Source organism: Varroa jacobsoni, unplaced genomic scaffold (genome assembly GCF_002532875.2).
Source record: "Varroa jacobsoni isolate VJ856 unplaced genomic scaffold, vjacob_1.0 scaffold_129, whole genome shotgun sequence".
Taxonomy (NCBI): Eukaryota; Metazoa; Arthropoda; class Arachnida; order Mesostigmata; family Varroidae; genus Varroa; species Varroa jacobsoni.
In genome coordinates this window covers 23744-44294 of record NW_019213031.1, presented here as the reverse complement: position 1 = coordinate 44294, position 20551 = coordinate 23744, and the positions used below count along the sequence as shown (strand labels likewise).

Genomic DNA, 20551 nt, shown 5'->3' with positions numbered 1-20551 from the left:
GAAACCTTCTGTAGGCGCTAACATAGGCATCTGCTACAAACGTTATTATCCAGCAGAAACTGTCATCCGTTACTATAATGGCTTCAATTCAAGGCGTCACGAGTCATTTTCGCATATACCTTGGAAAAATTCATTAATCACTATTTAATATTGAGCAAAGAGATACTGGTGTGCGTAAAAGATCTGGAACTAAAAATGCCAGACGCTGCAAACAGCCGCTAATTTTTGCATCAGTAACCCTAGATTATTAAGAACGGCTTTTTTTTAATTCTTTCTCGGATTTTTCAGAAGCCACAAAAGAAACCAGCATCGATATAGACCTTTCAGCCTGGACGGCCAAAGAGATTTATAATGTTAGCAGTCATCTTCATATGCATATGTAAACCTTATTCAGACTGTCACAGTCACTTCTTGCTTGCGACCTGAATCAAACAATTTAGCATAAGAATTTGCGACTTTTAGATAACCGTCTCTTTACAATAATGTAGGACTAGCAAAATGTATCTCTACAAAATCACACCTGATTAGTATTCAGCGCAATGTTTAACTTATAGCATGAGACTTATAAATATAATTGAATATCCAAGTATTTTCTCTCTATCGTATGCGCTTGGGCCTTATTGCATGACCTTTGAATGAGGCGTGTTCTCGAATAGTCTCTTTTTAGTCAGTTTTTGTGAAATGGTCACGAAGCCAAAAAATCTCGGTATCTTCCAGATGTCTCGCAAGAAGCAGGGATTCCGTTGCCTTCAACCGGTCGACAACTGCCCTCTGATTATTTACGGAGTCGTGAGGAGTTACATAGTAGGAAGTGGCAATGACTTCGAGTGGTTTTTGTTAGTGGAGCCGATAGTAAAACGGTTCTATTCCCATTGTTTCGTAGTGCTTCACTTAATAATATGTAGTGTGTCGTGTAGTACAGATGTAGTACGGAACTCTGGTCAGACAGCGCAGGCTCGTGATTGGTGTCAGTAAGTAATAAAGCAATAACAGCTTAGAAGTATATCATTCAATTTGACGGTTTGAAGGCTGAAGAGGAAGGCAGGCATTGTTCAGTGTTCCGTATAGCTAGTCGGACCAGGTTCAAAGCTATAGCGACCCAGCCTTCTGATATCGAAGGGTGTCGCCGAGCATACCGGTGAAAGAAGGAAAAAAAGTTGAGTTATTATATATATATATATAGATACAAGTCGGATCTATAGAAACCGAATCACTGATTGCTGCTATCGAGGAACGATATTTCGATTTATAGGTCGCCGACTACAACTAAGCTTCCCGATGAAACATTCTGTTCGAAGGATCTTTGATTACGTTCTCAAATTGTGGGAATCATAGTGAAGCTTTCATATATGTAGGTCGATTTACTAATTTAAAGAGTTCGAGCTATTTTTTGAGAGTCTGAGCAAATAAAAGCCCAGCTTCTCATCGAAAACAGATATGACCAACCTAACTTATCAATAGCTCATCATAACTTTTAGCTTGGGCCTTCCGCTGAGGTTGCATATTGCTTATATCATTTCGAATTGGGCACTACTGTAAAGAGAAGGGTAGCAGGTCTATTATCAACAATAAAAAAAGCAGTATTTCCAAGCTTAGTAAACGCTGAAAAAGATTTATCTTCAGCCATTATATATATGTGGTTGGATTGTATCATTTGATCCAAGTGATAATCTGTAAGATTAACATATACCATGTAGCGTATATCACAACGCATTATGCAAGTCCAGATTTCGTTTAACTAAACAGAATGTACAAGGGATAAGACTGAAGTGGGCACATTCTGAATGCTTTGAAAGCATTCAGCTGGCAACTATATGCAGCTGCGTCCCAAGAATCCGACCTTGAAAAGCCAGTAAGTAGAAATAGCATGTTCTTTAATTTAACTTTGAACTTGAACCACTAATAAAACTTAAAATAGTAAAATATAGCTCTTTTGAATTCGACCGGAATTAGCTACTAAAGTTAGATACTCGCTCAGTATTAAAAATACTCAGTAAATGTACTCAGATCGCACAACCTAGGTTGTCAAAGGTACTGATTACGTGTTACAGGAAATCCTGCGTCTCTGGATTCTTTGACCGCGCTACATCCGTTCATCCGGCTTCGGGTTACCACTTTTTGTCTAAAATTCAACCCATTTTTATAAATTCTGGACTTTAAGCAACACAAATGAACTAATGCGATTTCAGCGCGTCATTTCTAACAACTGCTACTACTCTAAAAAAGCCCTTCTGTTTTCCAACATAACTGTATTGGCGGGAAATTTGAGTCGGGCTGTATTCTTCATTAAATCGAAGGCGTAGAGTCTAAGCCTACTCTACAACGCGATCCCAGACCTCAGTGTGGTGGAAAGTAAGCTAAGTGCCTCGTGAGAGCCCTTAGTGCTACAAAACTAAATTAATAATTCGAGTTTTAGTCTCTGTACTGTCATTAACCATTACGTTCAGATAGTCAATACAGGTAATATTAGTTTAATAATATTACAAAGCTTTTATTCTGATCCCGTGCGGATCTTGTACCTCAGTAGCAATCTAATACCCCTACGCCATGGCCGCTGATATCCTAGGGCCCGCTCGGTCCAATGTAAATAAGGGCTGCAGGCTAAATGAATTAAGTAAATGACCATACGTAGATTATCGCTCGTACGTGATAGCCAGTAGCGTGCTACCTACATGATATGACATGTAGCTAATGTGGTAAGTCCGAAGTTTATCCTGAGCACCCGAGGCGTAACTTCTAACGGATTCTAGTTTAACGGATTCTAGATACTAAGAGACTTTACTGAGTTTATCTTTTGAGATTTAAGTACATCCTAACTTATTTTAGCCTTATCCACTCATCGAAATGTCTATGATAAAAATGTTTTTGAACTGACTACAGTTTGTCGGAAACATACTATTGTTTAATAGCTTGTATGTCGTGCTTCCTTCTTGTGATTCCGCACCTCTGTTCATCAACAGGTAAAATTTAATAGTACATACCATTATATTTCAGATGTATTCGCTTAAATGTTCAATTTACAAATCTATCCATGCTTTAGGACACAAAAATATGTCGTGAGCGTCTGCACTTTGATTCAAAACTAATCTAAATCGGTGCAGGTCGGAACATCATATTAATTAAAATTCCTAGACGACGCTAGCGCTGTAGGCCTGTTGGCAAGGTATCATTAAACTGAATCCTTAGCCGATAGTATGAAAAATTGTTGCCTTTCTAAACTGTGCATCTCGAGCAGACCGAATGGAAACGAAGTATTTATTTCGAAGTGGTAGAGTAATAACGGTGGTCGATGTGAACTACATATGAACTTTGACTTCAAACGGCTACTCGAGACTGGGCGCATCATCGAAAAGCCGAAAATACAGTTATTTAACTTTACTTAATATATAATAATGTTAATAAATGCCAATACACATAGGAAGTGTATTGCCATATCGGACCATCTATAAACGAACTGATGGGGCGCTCAGAAAACATTATTAGTAGTGGTAGTAGTAGTAGTAGAGTAGTAGTAGTAGTAGTATTATTATTATTATTGGCTTAAGTCCAGTAAGGCAGATAGAACGATAGCGAGCAAAGGGTCCTAAGTGATAAAGCAGGCTGACCCTACGACATTTCCAGATGATGGAATGACAGGAAAAATTCAGCTGTAACTGGTGTTATGCTGTGAGTGTTCGTGCTATAGCAGAGGCCCATACGCAGTAAGGCAAATCTGTGAAATGAAAACAGGGAATGCTAGATTTGTACCCAACAGTTCTCTTGGACGCCTCTGCCATTTGTCGGCATTAAGTATATTTTGTTTCTGCCAGGCAACGATGAGTGATTGAACAGCACATTTCAGTCACTAGTGCAAAACATGGAAAATTGACATAAGATACAAGTTTATACAAAAGCACGATCGTACTCAAGTTGTAGAATATAATATAACACACTGCTTATAAACAAGGCGCCACAAGAACAATAATCGACGGATGGAACTTTCTTGGTGCTATCTTTTCGTATAACTTCGCAGGTTAACTTTTTCTACTTTACGGACCAGGTGTATTGAAATCTTGAGTGTCAAAAATAGCAAATATACCTCTCTGCCATCCCTACGGAGAGTCTACGATAGCTGTGAGGTCGCAGCAAATCAAGGCGGGCCGTAGTCGCCCTAAGAAACTGATGGTTCCATCCATGTTGGAAATTTTCATAAGGCACCAATATTAGTACGTTATCCTAGAGATTCGAAACTTGTATCAAATAGAGTGATTCAACCGAGCCGGCCATTTGATATAGGATACAGGAAATGAATATTAGGCCAAATATTCCGGTGCGACTTCGAAAAAGAAACTCTAGGTAAGCGGTTGTTAACAACACACCTGTATACACCGTATAATCAGCTATAGAGCTAATTTGACATTATTTGAACTTTACATTTTTACAACTAAGTAAATTGACAAAAAAAAGCCCTTCACCCACCACTTGGTTACTGCTACTTCACTACTCGCCACTGGTTGATGGATAAGTTTTCATTTAAATTTAGGCTCTATAGCAGGCCGAATTAGATATTCAGTATGAAATCTCTGCTACTATAAAAGTAAAACGTGGGTTTTTTTTTCCTAACCGGTTTTTAGTACACTCGAAGAACCAATGTTCGCTATCTAGCCTGTACTCGTTCAGCGCACGTCTACACTGTATTTTCAAGTGAAATACACGAACCGACAATTTCTATTATTTAGTATACTTGTGTGACAGAAGGTTAGGTGGTGGGTCGATCCGAAAGACTCGCATCGACCGATAGAAGCAGACGCATTCACGGCTCGACCTACGGCAGCAAATGCAGGTTCACCGATGGCATTGCTATTTACCACCTTAGTTTTACCTTCTCATCGACTTCATCGATCACTGGTGAGTGATGATACCGTTTAACGAAACGGGCTAAGGATTGGAACTTGCAACTAAGACAGACCTCAAGGCCTTACTGACTAAAGCGTTCGTACGTTATTATAAGCTTAAATAGCAGTTCATCTATTAATTCATGTCCCGTTGTCATGCAAAAATTATAGCAATATTAATAATATTGCTATATATACTCGTCACGTCGGATATGATAAGAGAATTATGTATTTTTTGTCAAGCCACGTATATCCGTGTGTGTGTGTGTGTGTGTGTGTGTGTGTGTGTGTGTGTGTGTGTGTGTGTGTGTGTGTGTGTGTGTGTGTGTGTGTGTGTGTGTGTGTGTGTGTGTGTGTGTGTGTGTGTGTGTGTGTGTGTGTGTGTGTGTGTGTGTGTGTGTGTGTGTGGCAATGCCAGTTCGATCAATATACTTGCAGTAATAATAGCCCACACTCTGACTAATGCGCTTCCGTTTGGGAGCGAAATCGCGTTCATCGCAAGTTGGATTTATAAAAATCAGACGAAAGAATTTTTTTGCTTTTCATCCCTGTTTGTACTCGCAGTCTACTCTGTAGGCACGAGACGGCAGTCTATGCTTACGCTCCTTCTCGTTGGGCACTGGACACACCGAGCAGCGAGGCCGGAAGTGGTCCGAGCAACAAAAGGCACGCTGCCGCTTAACGGATAATTTCGTAGCCATTTCATAGGCACACTTATCCGCAGATATCTTCATACGTTCTCTGTAACATAGCTATGATCGTGCTATGCTAGACTTTACATGTGAAAAAACTGTCTATTCAGAAAGCAAAAATGAGAAACAATAAATACCATTAAATTAATCTAGAGAGAATGGTCTACAGCGAAAACTATTGTTCAGTTGTGTCTAGTAGTCGACTATGGCTTTTGGATCCTGGGCATAGCTGAGCATACATCGACACCCACCCCGTATTCAACTTACGGAGTTCTTAAAAATATCTACATCTAGGTGGCTGGCAGGTTAGGGTGATGCAAAAAGGCTGTTGTGCATTCCTGGGTAATAAACCAGAAACCAGCGAACAATTGTTAATTATTATGCAAACTCTACGTGGTTTACTCACAACACCATGTGTATTAGCGGGCTGCACACGTCATCAAAAAACTCTGCACGTATGCTGAAAAACATGACGAATGGTAAATTATCGTCTAAAGGCTAGAGAAGCCTTCGTCTAGGGCACGCCTCTCAGCAGTCCGACAACCTGCAACACAATTCATTTTCGAATTATGAACAAATCGTGGTACCTGTCTCGGACATTCTGCTAAAATTCGAACTGAATCAATGACCTTCACTGTGGGTCCCTGGTTTTCTTTATTTTCTTTTTCCGACAAGGCGAAGGCTAAAGGCCTATATAGCGCTAGGCAAAATTAGATGCTGAGGCAGTGCTACGTAGTGAAACGACGAAAGTAAGGCATTAGGCCCGGTGGTCCTAATAGGCCTGGGCGCTTCTGTCTCCTCTGGTTGTCTGTCACCACCAGTACCGTAGTCCTTAAGCTACGCGTTACTATGTGTAGTCGTAATTTCCATATTCATATTTGTCGTATCTTTCTTCTTCAAGTGCGGGTGTGAAATACTTTGCCTAAACTGCCGGAGCGCGCCGTTGAGCTTTTGGAACTCCGTTACTAGTTGTGCTCCACCCTAGATTACAGGCACGACTTCGCCTAACCCAGTACGTTGGCGAGGGACAAAAAGTTTTCGAAGCTTTTCAATAGCAGCAGTGGCGCGAACGGACACTGGTCGCATCCCGCTGAATAGGGCAAAGTTTACTTCCTTCATGAGCAGTTATCTAGTGAAAGACAGCGCTTGATTGTTGTTGTGCCTAATACCGCTGATGTTCAAGCAGCTCAATTAAATGCAATGGTTAGTTTTGATCTGACGAAACTCACTTTACTGACCTGTTAAAATGATATTATAAATCTATTCGAAAATGTGTATTGGGTTCTGGTAGTTCCAAGAATGATGCGTTGTAACAGTTTATAAAGACCTACATTTGTATGTAGGACATCAGATGATAAATTTTCATGCCATAAATCCTATTTAATTTGACCATTACTTGCGTCGACCAAAGCTTGAATACGAAGTCTGAACCGCTTCCAGGCTCATGGCAAAGCTCCATCCATATACTGAATCCCGTTTTAATAATGACGGTGTGCGGGTCGACGTTATCGCCCCAAGATGCTACTAGACTTTCACCCAGCTATTCTGTTCACCTAATAATCTAACGAATAAAGACCTAGACTTTTAAACGGTCATACGACTTTTTTCCAAAAAAAGGCCGCCTGCACTAATTTACAATCGTAAATGAATGTGCCCTCAAACTAGAAAATGTGTGGCCTACCAATTGACATTTAGAATTTTAACACGTTTCTTAGAGCATCCAAATTAACTTCTGTGTTAGGAGATAGGCTCTTCAGAAAAAAGTGTGACTGACGGCATGGTGGCTTCCGTCGTCTTCCTCAGTAGCCTGAATGCGAACACAGACTGGAATTTGGCGATCGTCTAGCTTGTGGTCAGGGCAGTGGCCTTTATTTCTGCATCTTCGCTGAATGTGTTTTCGTCATCAAAATAATCGAAGCGGCCTGCTGTTGCTACTGCGTGCTCGAGAGAACTCATTGATCAGATGTATTGGCTTCATTATTTCCAGAGAGGTTCTGTCCGACGTTGACAATATAAGATTCGTACGTGAGGTGTTCCTGAATGATCCAACCAATGGTAGGCCTAAAAATGTCGAATTTGAAAATGAAAGCGCTCACTGAAGAAGGACAACTGCGCTTGAGGAGTTCTAGTATTTTTCTAGTTGTTTAGTTGTTCTATTCGTTCAAATGTTCATAAACCTGCTTATGTCCCTTTGATGTATTTACGTAGTTATATACGGTCACTTGTCGATTTCGGGTAAGCAAACAAATTTGGGGGTCCTAAGTAAGAAAAATCCTCATATTTATGCCAAGATCCGATGGAAACAAATGCCCATAGTTTCGTTCTTATTCTAAGACACAATACATCAATATTGTTGTCTTACATATATTGTAAAAAAATGGATTGATTTTCTCCTTGAGTAAAAACAAGTAACTGTGGCAGCGAGATGATTAGTAGAAAAATCTAATATACACTAACGACATATGTACGATTTCAGAGTATACCTGTTGCACAGTTTGCGTGAATCAAGAAAGCTATTAAATATAAGTTGAGGTTCGATTGACAGGTTATAACGAAAATCGGTGGAAAAACAGGTAGCCATGTCGTGCCTGACATGCTTCATGTCAGGTACAACAGATTCTGATTGTCCCTTGCCGAGCTTATAGCTCTATCTAATGTATAGAACCTATACAATAAGATCTCAAACTAAATAATTGATAGAACGAGTAATTCTGATGTTATCATTAATAAAGCATTTTCGTACTGAATCATTGTATCAAGTATGAAGCTATTGCCTATTGCTATGGTTATAGGAAAGATACGAAAGAAATCTATCTATATTTCTAGATTTTTTTTTAATTTCAATATATGCAAATCACAGAAATCATTAGTTCTCTATATGGGCCTTAGACCATTAAAAATAAGGCAGTTCGTTAATACCTAATAGTTCGTATATTTGTGATGTCATCATACAATAATGAGTTTGGCGAAACACAATCTTAATTTAACCTACTTCCCCTGGATTGCTTTGAGCTACCTTTAGTAGCATCTATATATTTATATATACCAACAATCTATCTATATATACTAATAATCTATCTAATATATACGAATAATAGTATCTATATATCTATTGTACATATTATTATTATTACACATCATATAGCACCAAACATGAGAAGTTTGTTCTTGTTGAAAAAAATGTCCAACGCACTTAAACCTTAAGGCAGTTCCGTAAGCATGAATTTTTCTTCTTATTAGGAGTTTATACTTTTGAATTGGTGAATAGTATGCATCGGAATCAGATATCCAAACTGGGAATTTTTCCTATGGGATATTTGCGAAAAGAGGAACTTCTTGTAGGTGCTAAAAATGTCATTCTTAAGGATCATGTTTGTTCAATATAGCGACGACTTACTACAACCATAAGAACGACAATCCAGAACCTAAAATTTAAAAAAAAATCGTCATTCTTTAAAAACTACCTTCTTTTGATCCGCCAAGAATTTTTTAATCGTAATTATACAGCAAACGGCTTTGGTAGGTATAATATCACTAGCGCATCGCCTAACTAGATTACGTACAACAACTGCCACGAGATTTAATTTTTCGCCTGATACGATGACCGAAATTCCCAGAAATGCAAAAGTTTAGAACGACCAAAAATTTTAAAAAATGCAAGGGTATAGAAAATCTTGAGACAATTAATCGTTTAAGCTCATCTAGACTGTCGAATTTATATTCTACCCTTTAAAACAGGCCTTTTTTTATGAATCCAAGTATATCAAAGATGGTCTGTTCAGGATTCTTCGAGCAGTTCAAGACCTCCTGGTTTTCAAAAGCCGCAGCAAAGTTGTTATTTTTGATAGTGGACAAAAAGGCTAGATAGTAGCTGATCTTTACTTAACATGGGAGAAAAAGAGGGAACAGTTTTCCGCTGTGATAAGCTTCTGGCTCTTTTCCAGAAAAAATTGGCTTTCCGGCAGGCGGTGATATGATTTATTATTGATATTAGGCGACAATAAGTTACTTGAAAAAACTGCCACTTAGGAGAAGTGATTTGCACTTTTTCGTAGGTGACCTGCGCATCCAAAGATGAACGATTGATATCGTTTGCTGTATAGAATATTAGATAAATCATCTAACGACTTCGACCTGTGCATGAACTTGAAGTAGAAAAATTCTTTTCACTGCGTTTTTATTCTAAGAGCGTTTCAGGATATCCAACGCGAGTAAGGCGGCCTATGCTGTCGTATTTTTGATTGACCAATTTTCCAACTTATGCTAAGTTCATTTCATCTGCTAATGCAATACGAAACTTGCTTTTGAGCGTGGTCGATCACAAAATGGGTCCTGCTGACACAGATTCAAGGACAGATAGAAAAAGTGTCCAAATCGCAGCATTGAAAACCTTTCAGTACTCTAAACTTGGCGGAAATATGACGTGAAGCAAGCTCGCCAAATAGCCACCTTAAGTCCGAAGAGTTTTCGCATTAGCTGATCATACAAAGAAATTGTATTTGACGCAGTACGCTCTGTCTCCCATGGCAACTTTTCTTTTCCCATTCCTCTCCCTCTACATACATATGTTCCCATATTGTTACCAAACGACCTGCACTTAATGTCCATTTCGTACCACTCGCGAATTGACGGAAAGGCTTGCGCGCTATATTTGATAAATACATACAACGACGGCCGATATCTACCTTGCTGTCACTTCAGGTTACAGGCGACAGGCCATCAGAGCGGCAGGGCTTTTGCTTGCATTGTTGTGTCGTCTTGGTCGACAGGCGTCAAAGTCCCACAACAAAGAGTCCAAGATAGCAGTTGCTAGAATAACATAGCTCCAGCCGAGCTATAGCCAGGCGCTCCGTCCTTAACTACCCGCCGTTGCCAAACCATGTGTGTGCGAAGAAAAATACGGAAGAGTAGGCAATCGCATTTGATAAATGTTACCCTAACGAGCCGCCTGAGTTTCCGAACGCTTGGCACGAATGGAAGGCTGACCATTGGGCTAATATTGACGGTACTAACATCGAGATGGCAATGTTATCCCAGATACATGGTCGGTAACGGCTTGGAATTTTTGGCGACAAATATCGAAAACAAAGAAACACGATGAATGTAACGAGTCAAAGTAATGCCATTAACTTACCCTGAAGGGAACGATCCCACAGAGGAATTTTTTTCCTACTTTACAGAAGATCTGAACACAATGTTTGCATCTGTCCCGCGGCCTCCAAATATCAGGCCGCGCAAACAGAATTGTTACAGGTGCCATCTAAGATTGATCGTAACATAAGGTGCGAATCCCATTATCTATGAAAATCATTCATTAGCCGAAAACCTAGCATGAGTTGTCTTGCTTACAAACTAAATTAAAAAATCATGCTTGTAGCGATGTTTGGCCTTTAAGAGCTCCTAGGTGGGTCGGCTGATACGAATGCCCAGCGTAAAAAGCGGAATCAAGGTCGATAAGAGTCGGTACACTGGTCAATGGGAATAATAGTGATGACAGCTAGCGTAGCACTCCGCCCATACTTATCGGGCTCCATGGGTATTTTATCAGGTCAATGTGTACTATGACATAACAAAGTGTTGGCTGTATGCCGAACGCTATGAAAGTCCACCTGGTGTCTAACTTTATATCGGCTTATAGAATATAAGGCAGGTATTATAAGCGAATATATAGCAACATATGCTGAAGTACCATTATATTTATACATCGTCTTCGTGTGTCACATTGAGACCCTGTCAGCAATGAAAAATACCTTTCGACCAGATTGAAGACAAATGTAGATACGTAAGACCGAACAGCGTCAGTCCTGAGACCTTTGAATCCGGCCAGAAAATATGCCTTGCTAATACTCGTTAAAACGTAGTCGCAAGTGCGCCCTCGGCTTCGCGAAGAAAAACAGTACAGCCTTTTTCTGCATAATCATATTTATACGTTATAGTTACGAAGAGGTAAACAGAATGACAGTGAGCATCGATTGACGCTTCTAATAAGATCAAGTTTAAAACGACAAAAAAGCGCTCTAAGAGCACAAAGGTTTGGCCTCCTATAGACGGTGCAGCAACATATTTGAATTTCTATTGTTCTGATGTTAAAAAAATCTTAATAAAAACAATTGTACATAGCTACAGTAGAAAATGACGCTGCGTGTCTCTGTGATAGCCCACCAGGTGACGCACTTCCATGATAATCTTAAGGAACTCGACCATTGGCTTTTTGCAATCTTTCGGCGATACCTGACAAAAAACTTGAAACTGACGGGCATTGACAGCATGCTAAACGTGCTACTCGAAATACGCTAGTAAAGGTTCTGAGAGATGAACGGTAGCTACGGTAGATACGGATGAATGGTAAATGGCTTCAGTTTACTACTGTGTGAAAAATATTTTCAGAACCCTTCGCAACGACGCCGCACCTTCATATTAAGAAATATATATACTGACTTCATCGACAGTTGAGTTTAATTGACTCTATATGTAATCGACACTAACCTAAAGATAGGTCAATTATAAGATAGGTGTATTAACGTAATTTACCTTTTCTAAATTGGGTCATTTAGGAGGTGGTCTTGTGCCTGTAGAGAAAAAAAATGTTTAATCAAGCTTCTAACTAATGTGAAATATACAAAATGTAGAAATAATTATTATCGTATCCTAATTATCCTAGGTGATTCCGTATCAGTACACGATATGAATACAAAACGCTATTTAGATAACTAGTACGACCTGCCAGATATTATAATAGGTATACTTGAATTTTTCACGCGGCAAATGCAACTCTCTCGTTTTTTTTGTGTTATAAGAATAGAATTCTGCCACGTGACCGTGCGCGAGCATAACCACCCTGCACGTGAACTTGTTGTAGTTACACCCTGATGACATCTTTCTTTGAAAACGAAATATCTGTCATGCCGCCATATTTGTTGGAAAGTTTTGAATACATTTCATAAGCTTTCGTACACTGAACGCCTGCACTGGCCTGTCCGTAAGAAGGCACAATTGCCACTTACAGATCGCAATCGCTGTATCGCATGATATTTAGAACAAGCAGACACATGCTATCGGAGTGCTTTAATCTTGTTTTGGACTAATTTGTCAGGGTGAATCGTATCTGGTTCCACTGTGTAAAATTGCATTTTGCTGCAGTTTACACCATACGTTTTTGTAGGCTCAAGTGTTTCCGTCCCTGCGTATATGTTCACAAAGCATGCCTATTGCAACAAGCATCCTTACAAGAGTTTAAATCTGCGAAAGGCCAACCCGAATATGTTTGTCCTATTATTTCTGAGAAGATGGACTCTTTTGGTATTAACATGAGATTGATTGCTTGATGTCGGTCGCACTTGATAAATCTAACCTTCTTGATTAAGGTCGATGGCTCTGGCCTAACCGAACCATTAGTCTCTCTAAACTTTTCCAGGATTCAGGTCTGGCTTGTAATCTGCACCTTGTTTTCAATTAGCACCTAGGCATAGGTTTCCACCTACAAGGCTTCACCTACAAAATGTACATCGATAATTGTAAAACATACACGAGAGGTTGAAATGGCGGGAGCAGCGCACTGAAAATTTAGAGTATAATTCACTTGGTTTGTTGTATGAATCTATATCGTATAGCCATGTCACACAAAGGTATTTCACCTGGGGCCTGATAAAAGTTCGACATGCTCATCCCTGTGCCTACAACTATTCTTTAAATTTAACTAAATATTTATCTGTACATTTGAAATAATCACGTATATGCCAGGAGAAAGGGGCCGAATATTAGATAATACTTACTTCTATACTATAGAAAACATGCAAGCCTGTTAACTGTCTACACAAAAACAAATATGTGATATTGAAAAATAATGTACATGAAGTAGAATCTTCCATTTGGCTATTATCTACGCCTCCCACCTAATAACCATCACAACGGCGGGAATAATTCTATTTGATGGTAAAGCTAGCAAGAATTAGTCGGCCAGAAACGGGGATCATTCTGTTTTGTCGAACTCTGAAACATACAGATTCATTAGATCCGAGTACGGATCAAATCAGACAAATCGCTTAGTCTATCTAAGGGTTTCTATATATTAGGATCCTATATAAATTCTACGGAAATATTACATACGTCCAGTTCAGTTTCGAGGGTGATTTGCAGCCACTTCCGTGTTAGCAATCAGCTGTCAATATCAACTAGTGTTATAATATCTGAGTCACGTTTCCACTTTGTATTCGTTAAGCGTATGTATATATCTATGTCTGCGCATACTGTTCACCGCTTCCTTTGAAAGTAATCAGTTGTTTGGTACGCTGGAAATGTGTAGATTCTCCGTTTGCCCCTTTCTGAAATTTGTTTTAATATGAGTCAAATTGGCGGCAGCGAAACAACTCGGGAGATCGATTGGTCTGTTGACTACGAGCGACTATTCAACAAAACACAAGGCTTTCACAGCGCGAGCACCCAAAAAGTCATGCTGTGTGCCTGCATTGTCGTATAGTCAACATGCAGCATGCATGTTGACTATACGACAATGGTATCGTGGTTCGTCGTCATCCACTGATAGCTCTACTTTTAGTGTTCGATACAGATGAAGAAAAATCCCACAGGCAACACAAGAAAGAAGCGCGAGAGGGAATCGAGCACAGACGGCTGTACCCGCACCCGTCACTTCGACACAATGTGTATTCACTTGCCGACGCTTGCCTAATGGATGTTTAATGACTCTTCACTAGCACTATCGCCATTATCACTGCCACCACCGATATTATTATGAGAGTCACAAAGCGCGCGTGTGTGGGTTTGACTTCGGCTTCAATGCGCTGAATTACACGGCCACATCGATTCCTGCCCCTGAGCCCCTGCTCTCGAGCTTCCTTTCCGCCCAGGCAGAGGGAACAGAAGACCCATGGGCCCAATGGGCAGCGTTCGGCAATTTGAAAACCATCGAAGAAGGCGCGAGAGAAAGGCTAGAGGCAACCGTGACAAGGGCTGATCCAAAAATACGCGAGGGTGAAGGAAAACCTTTCAGTTGAGTCGAAAGTCGTTCGGCAGATGCCTCTGATGGAATTCAGGTGAGAGTGTCAAAATGCCATCGGGCGTTGCAGGTTTTGTGCTGCACATGTGATTAGGGAAGCGCCGTTAGCGGCAACAAGTACTTAATACTTGTTTCGTGAACAGTAGGGACAGTGAAAGCAACAGCGGCGGCAGCCGTAACAGGCCTATGAGCTGGACCTGAGTAAAAATAGTGAACGTGGTTTAGCGGCCGGGCAGTGAGAACAGGCCAAATGCGGGCTTGCAGTCAGACTCAAGATTAGACATGAAAACTGAAATGATCGGTTGAACATTCCACAACTTCGGTTTAAAAGCGGCCTTGGGATGGCCTTGGAAGAAGCAATCTTTACAGCGCGCGCGAACACATCTCGAAAATAGAAAGAAAGAGGGCCTGACAGGGAAAATAGCAGATGAGAAGCTTGACAGAGCGAGAGTGACGGACGGCAGCACTCACCAAGATCCAGCAAATGGAAGCGGGAATATTAAAGGAAAAAATCACTTACATAGCCAACTAACAAAAATCACTAGTCTCGATCTCTGTCTTAAGGGAAGTAAGAGTCTTGTGCAAATCGTTTATCTGACGATCTTACTGTAATATATTTGTCTTCTTTTGATAAGTATATTATAGCTTTTATGGTGATTTATGCGTACAGCAACCGTAATTATGTTTACATTACCGATATATGGCTGGCACTTTGTGGTGAATATGTTTATATACGAAAAAATGTTAGTGTAACTTGTTGATTAATTTGGTGTTTCGCCTTTTTGCATTTCTATATATTCTTAATTTTTATCTCAGAAGTTTAGAGTCTCTGACTTGTCAAAAGACAAAAGGTCCATGGAAAAATGCCTCTATCGGTATTTACGCATATAACAGTACTAGCGAGGAACTGGAAACAGGTATAAATAATTGCAAGCGCTAAAAAAACTCGATTTGCTTCGCTTATTTTCTTCCATTTGTCAAAAACAAATATATATATATATATATGTTGTATTTCAACGTTACAAATACAACAAAAGAAACATAAATAGAAGGCTTGACAGTTGATCGACTTTTTCCAATATAAAACATCCAATCAGAGGAGACATGTAAGCATTAGCCCTTACGTAGATAATGTGCACGTTACATATCTTCTTATTCCTGCGAAGATATGGTATATTCACCTGTGCTCGAAGATCAATGGCAAGGAAAAATCGCGACCTGAAGAATGCATTCTGCACATAAACTTGAACACACACCTCGAAATGAATAATAGTGATCGTTAATAGATATCGGCAAGCACGCATAGTGGAGCTCTAGTAAGATTAGCGAGGCTCTCCATTGCTACTACATGGTCCGCCGTTTTCGCCGCAAGGCTACGACGCACAAGATAGTAGCTTTGCATTTCCCAGCGCGATGATACGCCAGCTTGATGTCACTGCCAGAAACGCCAGATCCAGCCTGTGCAATGGAATTGGTCAAATAGATGATGTTAGATGTCGACGAGAACGACAACGGCGAAGCTCTGTGCCTTTCTTGTATTCGGAAACCTAGAGCTTCTTTCATTAGATCGATAAAGAAGACCGTCGTCCGGCGGCGTCACTGTCGTAATCTCTGTTAATCTGTCAGTTTGTGTGTCCATCAAGAACTCATTGCCCCACTGCCGTTTTTCGGGCTAACACTCTTTAGCCCAGATTTCATCAAAGAATGCGCGCGGGTTTGAAAGCGGGCCCCGGCCGCCGGCTTCTAGTCTCGCGGGACGACTTGGAACTGGGCTAAGTATGCTCACGCATACTTTTACTGCTCGTACCTGTTTCTCACACACACGCAGAAGCACCAACAGACACAAACAGAAAGTTGTCAACCTAGGACAAGGAAAGCAGCATTTCGTTCACAGTTGCCATTGGCGTCAGGTACCACCGAGTGACCGGATAGGATGCTGCAGGTGAATGCGTACAACCATACATCCACCGGTTCTCTCGCTATCCTCTTTTTTCATTCTCATAATGTCGGTGTTTCCCTATACCACAGAACCAGGACGACATCGGCCGCCCTAGCTTTAAAGCTTGTAGCGGGAGAGGCAAGTTGAAAGAGGCACAGTTGGCAGCTCCCAGCTGCCTCTGGTATTGGGGCTGGGGGCAATAATGGTTATCTCTCGTAGTGGTCGACGAGAGGATGCGGAGGATCGCCTGAATCGAAGCCGTGATTACTCAACCATGCGCGTGCATATGAATAGAGCTTAATCAATAAGTGTATTATACAGTAGCGGCAACGGTAATGCAAACGAACTCACGAAAGAGCGGACGAACGGGAGAATTAGAGCCTTTAAGTTTCACTTGCCATTTCTCGTATCTATTCTACTGATAATATATGGAAGTATGCAGGCGAATGTTTCGCCGTAGCATCCGGAGAGCGTCGAGGAGACGTCTATTGCACAGCTTCGCCTCGTTGCAAGCCATTGCCGAGGCAAATAAGAAGCATGTAGACATTCATTAAACATACTTACAGTACGACTGGTCTTAGTGAAGCCACTTGCGCGGCATACTGTGTTGTAGAATAAGGTATGCTGAACACAAACACCCAACATTCAAAGACATCGGGTTGAACACAAATGCTTTACTTTCTCACGCAATAAAGCTCGTAGCAAATAACCTAACGGTAAGTAGTAAATATTAGTAGGTAAACCCCTGACCAGTGGGTTAAATATTTTAACACGGCGAGCTTTTTCTCATGGATTCAACTATAGGTGTCAGAACGTACCTGAAACGTGCACAGACATAAGTACATATCCGTAACCCAGATTTCTAATCATATCTGGATAGACGCTTGTTATGTACCTTTACAGTAGTTGTGCCGAATATCGCAGCGAAGACATGGAGCTGATCTAACCTGTCAATGGAGACATGGAAGAAGACACGGAGCTGTCAATGGAGATTGTAATAACACGTCCATCTGGTTACTGCAAGAGCTTTTCCCAGAAAAGCATCACGCCTTAATCCCATATTCCTAACTAATTTGTAATTTTGCAGAGCATAAAAAATAAAGCACTTGCAGCGGCTACTATAGGTGCCAAAGAGTGCGTATGACTTAATCCAAGTTCTTGATATAGGGGCCTTACGTTCGACTGTCAACTCGTACGAATTTATCTAATCTGACAGCATCAATGCCCCAGCCCGTAACCTCCTAATTGGCAACTTGCCTATGGCATTTTCAGAACTAATTTTGAATATATTACATGATAGTAGAAATTTTTAAGTTATTCTAGCAGAATGCTTTATCATTTATACGTTAGATGTAATTACCCTCCTCTTTTCTATCCATTAATAGAGTAGTTTGCACGTGGATAATGTCTACGCGCTCGAGTCGGGCCACTTCGGGGGTGATCTCCAACGTTTTCATAACATTTCCTCTTAGTAAACTGCATTCGGGATCAATGCGGGAGGTTATGCTTTCAGCCGTTCAATAAGGAGGCTAATGAGTACCTACACTAGGTAAAACTTTGGAGTGGACTATCATGATGCGAGCCGCGAGCAAATTTGCGTCTAGATCGTTCATGCTCGGTAACTGGTCAGTTGGTATAGGTGACATAGTGGGGGACATTGTTCACCTGACTGAAAATCGCGTCGCAAAAGCACAACGTTGAACAGGGGGGCTCGACCTCGGTCAATGGTCTGTGCCCATGCATGGATGGGAAATACCGAGCAAAGAAGCAGCTAAAAACAGTTCCATACCACGATATGTAAAGACTAAGCAAGAGTAACACACACAGTATTCTTAAATACGAAGCGTTTTTGTTTGTAGCAGTTTGTAATTTGACATTCCTTCACAGAATTTTCTGGCCATAAAACTAATTCAAATAATCTCAAAAATATATCCTTCTTCAGACATTGGCCGTCGAATGCGAGCTTGAATTCACGTAACCAAATTAAATATTTAGGATTTCCAGTAATTTGCGGGATTTAATATTAGCGTATTGTGCATACTAGCATTTGTAATGATCTGGATATATATCATAAAGGACATACTGAAAAGATCCAAACAGCTAATGATTGGTCATTATACCTAAGTATAAGTACCTGCCCTGAATACAAGGATAATTGAACTTAGCCAGACGATCGATGCGAGGGAGTGCTAAATAAGCATCTACTGGCCTCGAACGATCCATCACGTCAAAACAGTTCGTTTTGCTTATTCTGAACCGTGGCCCGCGTAGCCGATACGATTATTGAGGTAAGCCATCGGAAGCCGCTTAGTAAATAGAAAATCACGTGTACAAAGCTAAGTTAAGAACTCTCGAGGCACTCGATCACGTGGCTTATTAGGCGTGGGGAGAACAACCGTTCTAGTTAGAGAGTTCGGAAGCTTACGGTATATTTTTAGGTATACACGTGGGTTAGGGTGTATTTTTAAACGCATATTAAAAATTTCCACGGAATTCAATATCAACTTGCAGCTATCACGAAACGACGGTTCTGGGTGAGATGTTAGTTCCAACAACGTGCACCTTCCTCATGATGTGCGTATCAAACGGTACAGAATGCAAAAGTAAACTGAAGGATACCCGCCAAAAAAATTTCAAAAACATTTCGAAATTAGAACTTTTCTTGTAGCGAGTTTTATTATTGCCGTGTACTTCTATAATCGGAAGGATGTAACTATCTCAAAAAAATTCCCACTATTCTGCGGGGTACTGCACATGAATGTTAACCGGTGTCGGAAATAAACGAGTGTTGAACGCAGTTCTTTTCCACAGTCGAACCCCCCTATACTATACGACGTGTGTTTGCTTGTTAGCCTACGACTTATCATGGACTAAATTACCAAAAAACTAAACGAAAATACAAGTGACCACTTCCCTACACCGTCGATCTAGAACAATGCATTTATAGAATTCTCGCCACGCCTTCGTCGAATGTGTCATGTTTCCCACGCTTGCGATTTGAAAATAGTCGGTCCACAACGGAGCAGGACAGTGTGGCGACTGGCATTGTCCGATGTGAAAAGTCGTGTCTACTATGATATGCGCCTTGCTTGTGTTGTCCAGTAGAGCTCGTATATAAACAAAGTTGATTCTAATAGGTACAGTCTTTCAGGCCTGCTTGGCCATTGTCCGTGTTGTCCAAGGACTTCATGTAGTTACAAATCTACAGACGCTGTTTCAACCTACCAGAAGTGCTCATTCGTATTAGGCCAATGTCGTATACCGGCTTAGTAACCAAATTACCGGAGTCTGCAAAGGAGGCCCCACTATACGGCGCAAAAGACGGCACCCCCATTCACAACGGCTGGAAACTTAGTTGCACATGTACCTCTGCGTGTGATACCGTATGCTTGACTTAGAAACGCATAAAGCTTGTATCGCGCATTCTTAACTAGTTCATCCGTCGTCTCTTCCGTTTCGACCCATCGAAACGAGAATCGATTGGAATGTCAGTCGTATATAGCTTGGCGTTGAGGGTTTACTGCTGTAATAGTACATAGAGATACCACGCAATGTCCCTCGAATTAGTTTTCCTAAATGACGGTGTAAAAGAAACCCGGACACTGGAGGATGAGATGCCTTGAAATGCACGCGGTTCATCGATAGTACATTCAATTCAACAACGGAAAATCATGACGCGTTGGCGGATTTGAACATAGAAAATATATGATTATACCAGTAACGTACACATTTTCATAATATGCTGTAACACTGTCCCTATTTCGAAATACGATATCACCTATCATTGCGATTACGGCTGCTTCAGTTATATATGGCACCAGTCCTAAAACATACATAAAAAATATGCTACACAGTCTCATCAGACAACGAACGCTCCAATCAATAATATCACCAGATTTATTCTGCACGATGGAGCGTATGAATTAATAACTTCGAAATCCGAGCCGGTATAATTCCGAATTAGAGAGACCATTATCGGTGACTATCTAGCTTAAAGCACATACGACGCGTGGACGGCATACATGAATGTACG

The 20551-nt window shown here is 40.7% G+C and overlaps 1 long non-coding RNA gene across 14 annotated transcripts in view; it reads right to left on the bottom strand.

Moving 5' to 3' along the window:
* Nucleotides 1–20551, bottom strand: part of LOC111267898 (uncharacterized) — a 54491-nt gene that overhangs the window by 12798 nt on the left and 21142 nt on the right. For 6 of the 14 annotated variants that reach the window (XR_015314015.1, XR_015314007.1, XR_015313997.1 and 3 more), the window contains one exon: nt 17414–17465. The exons of 4 other annotated variants lie outside the window; for them this stretch is intronic. This is a non-coding gene — a long non-coding RNA (uncharacterized LOC111267898). Of the gene's footprint in view, nt 1–13672; nt 13814–17336; nt 17466–20551 lie in introns of those variants that run through there. 4 more of the 14 variants (XR_015314002.1, XR_002684905.2, XR_002684906.2 and 1 more) reach the window with 2 other exon arrangements.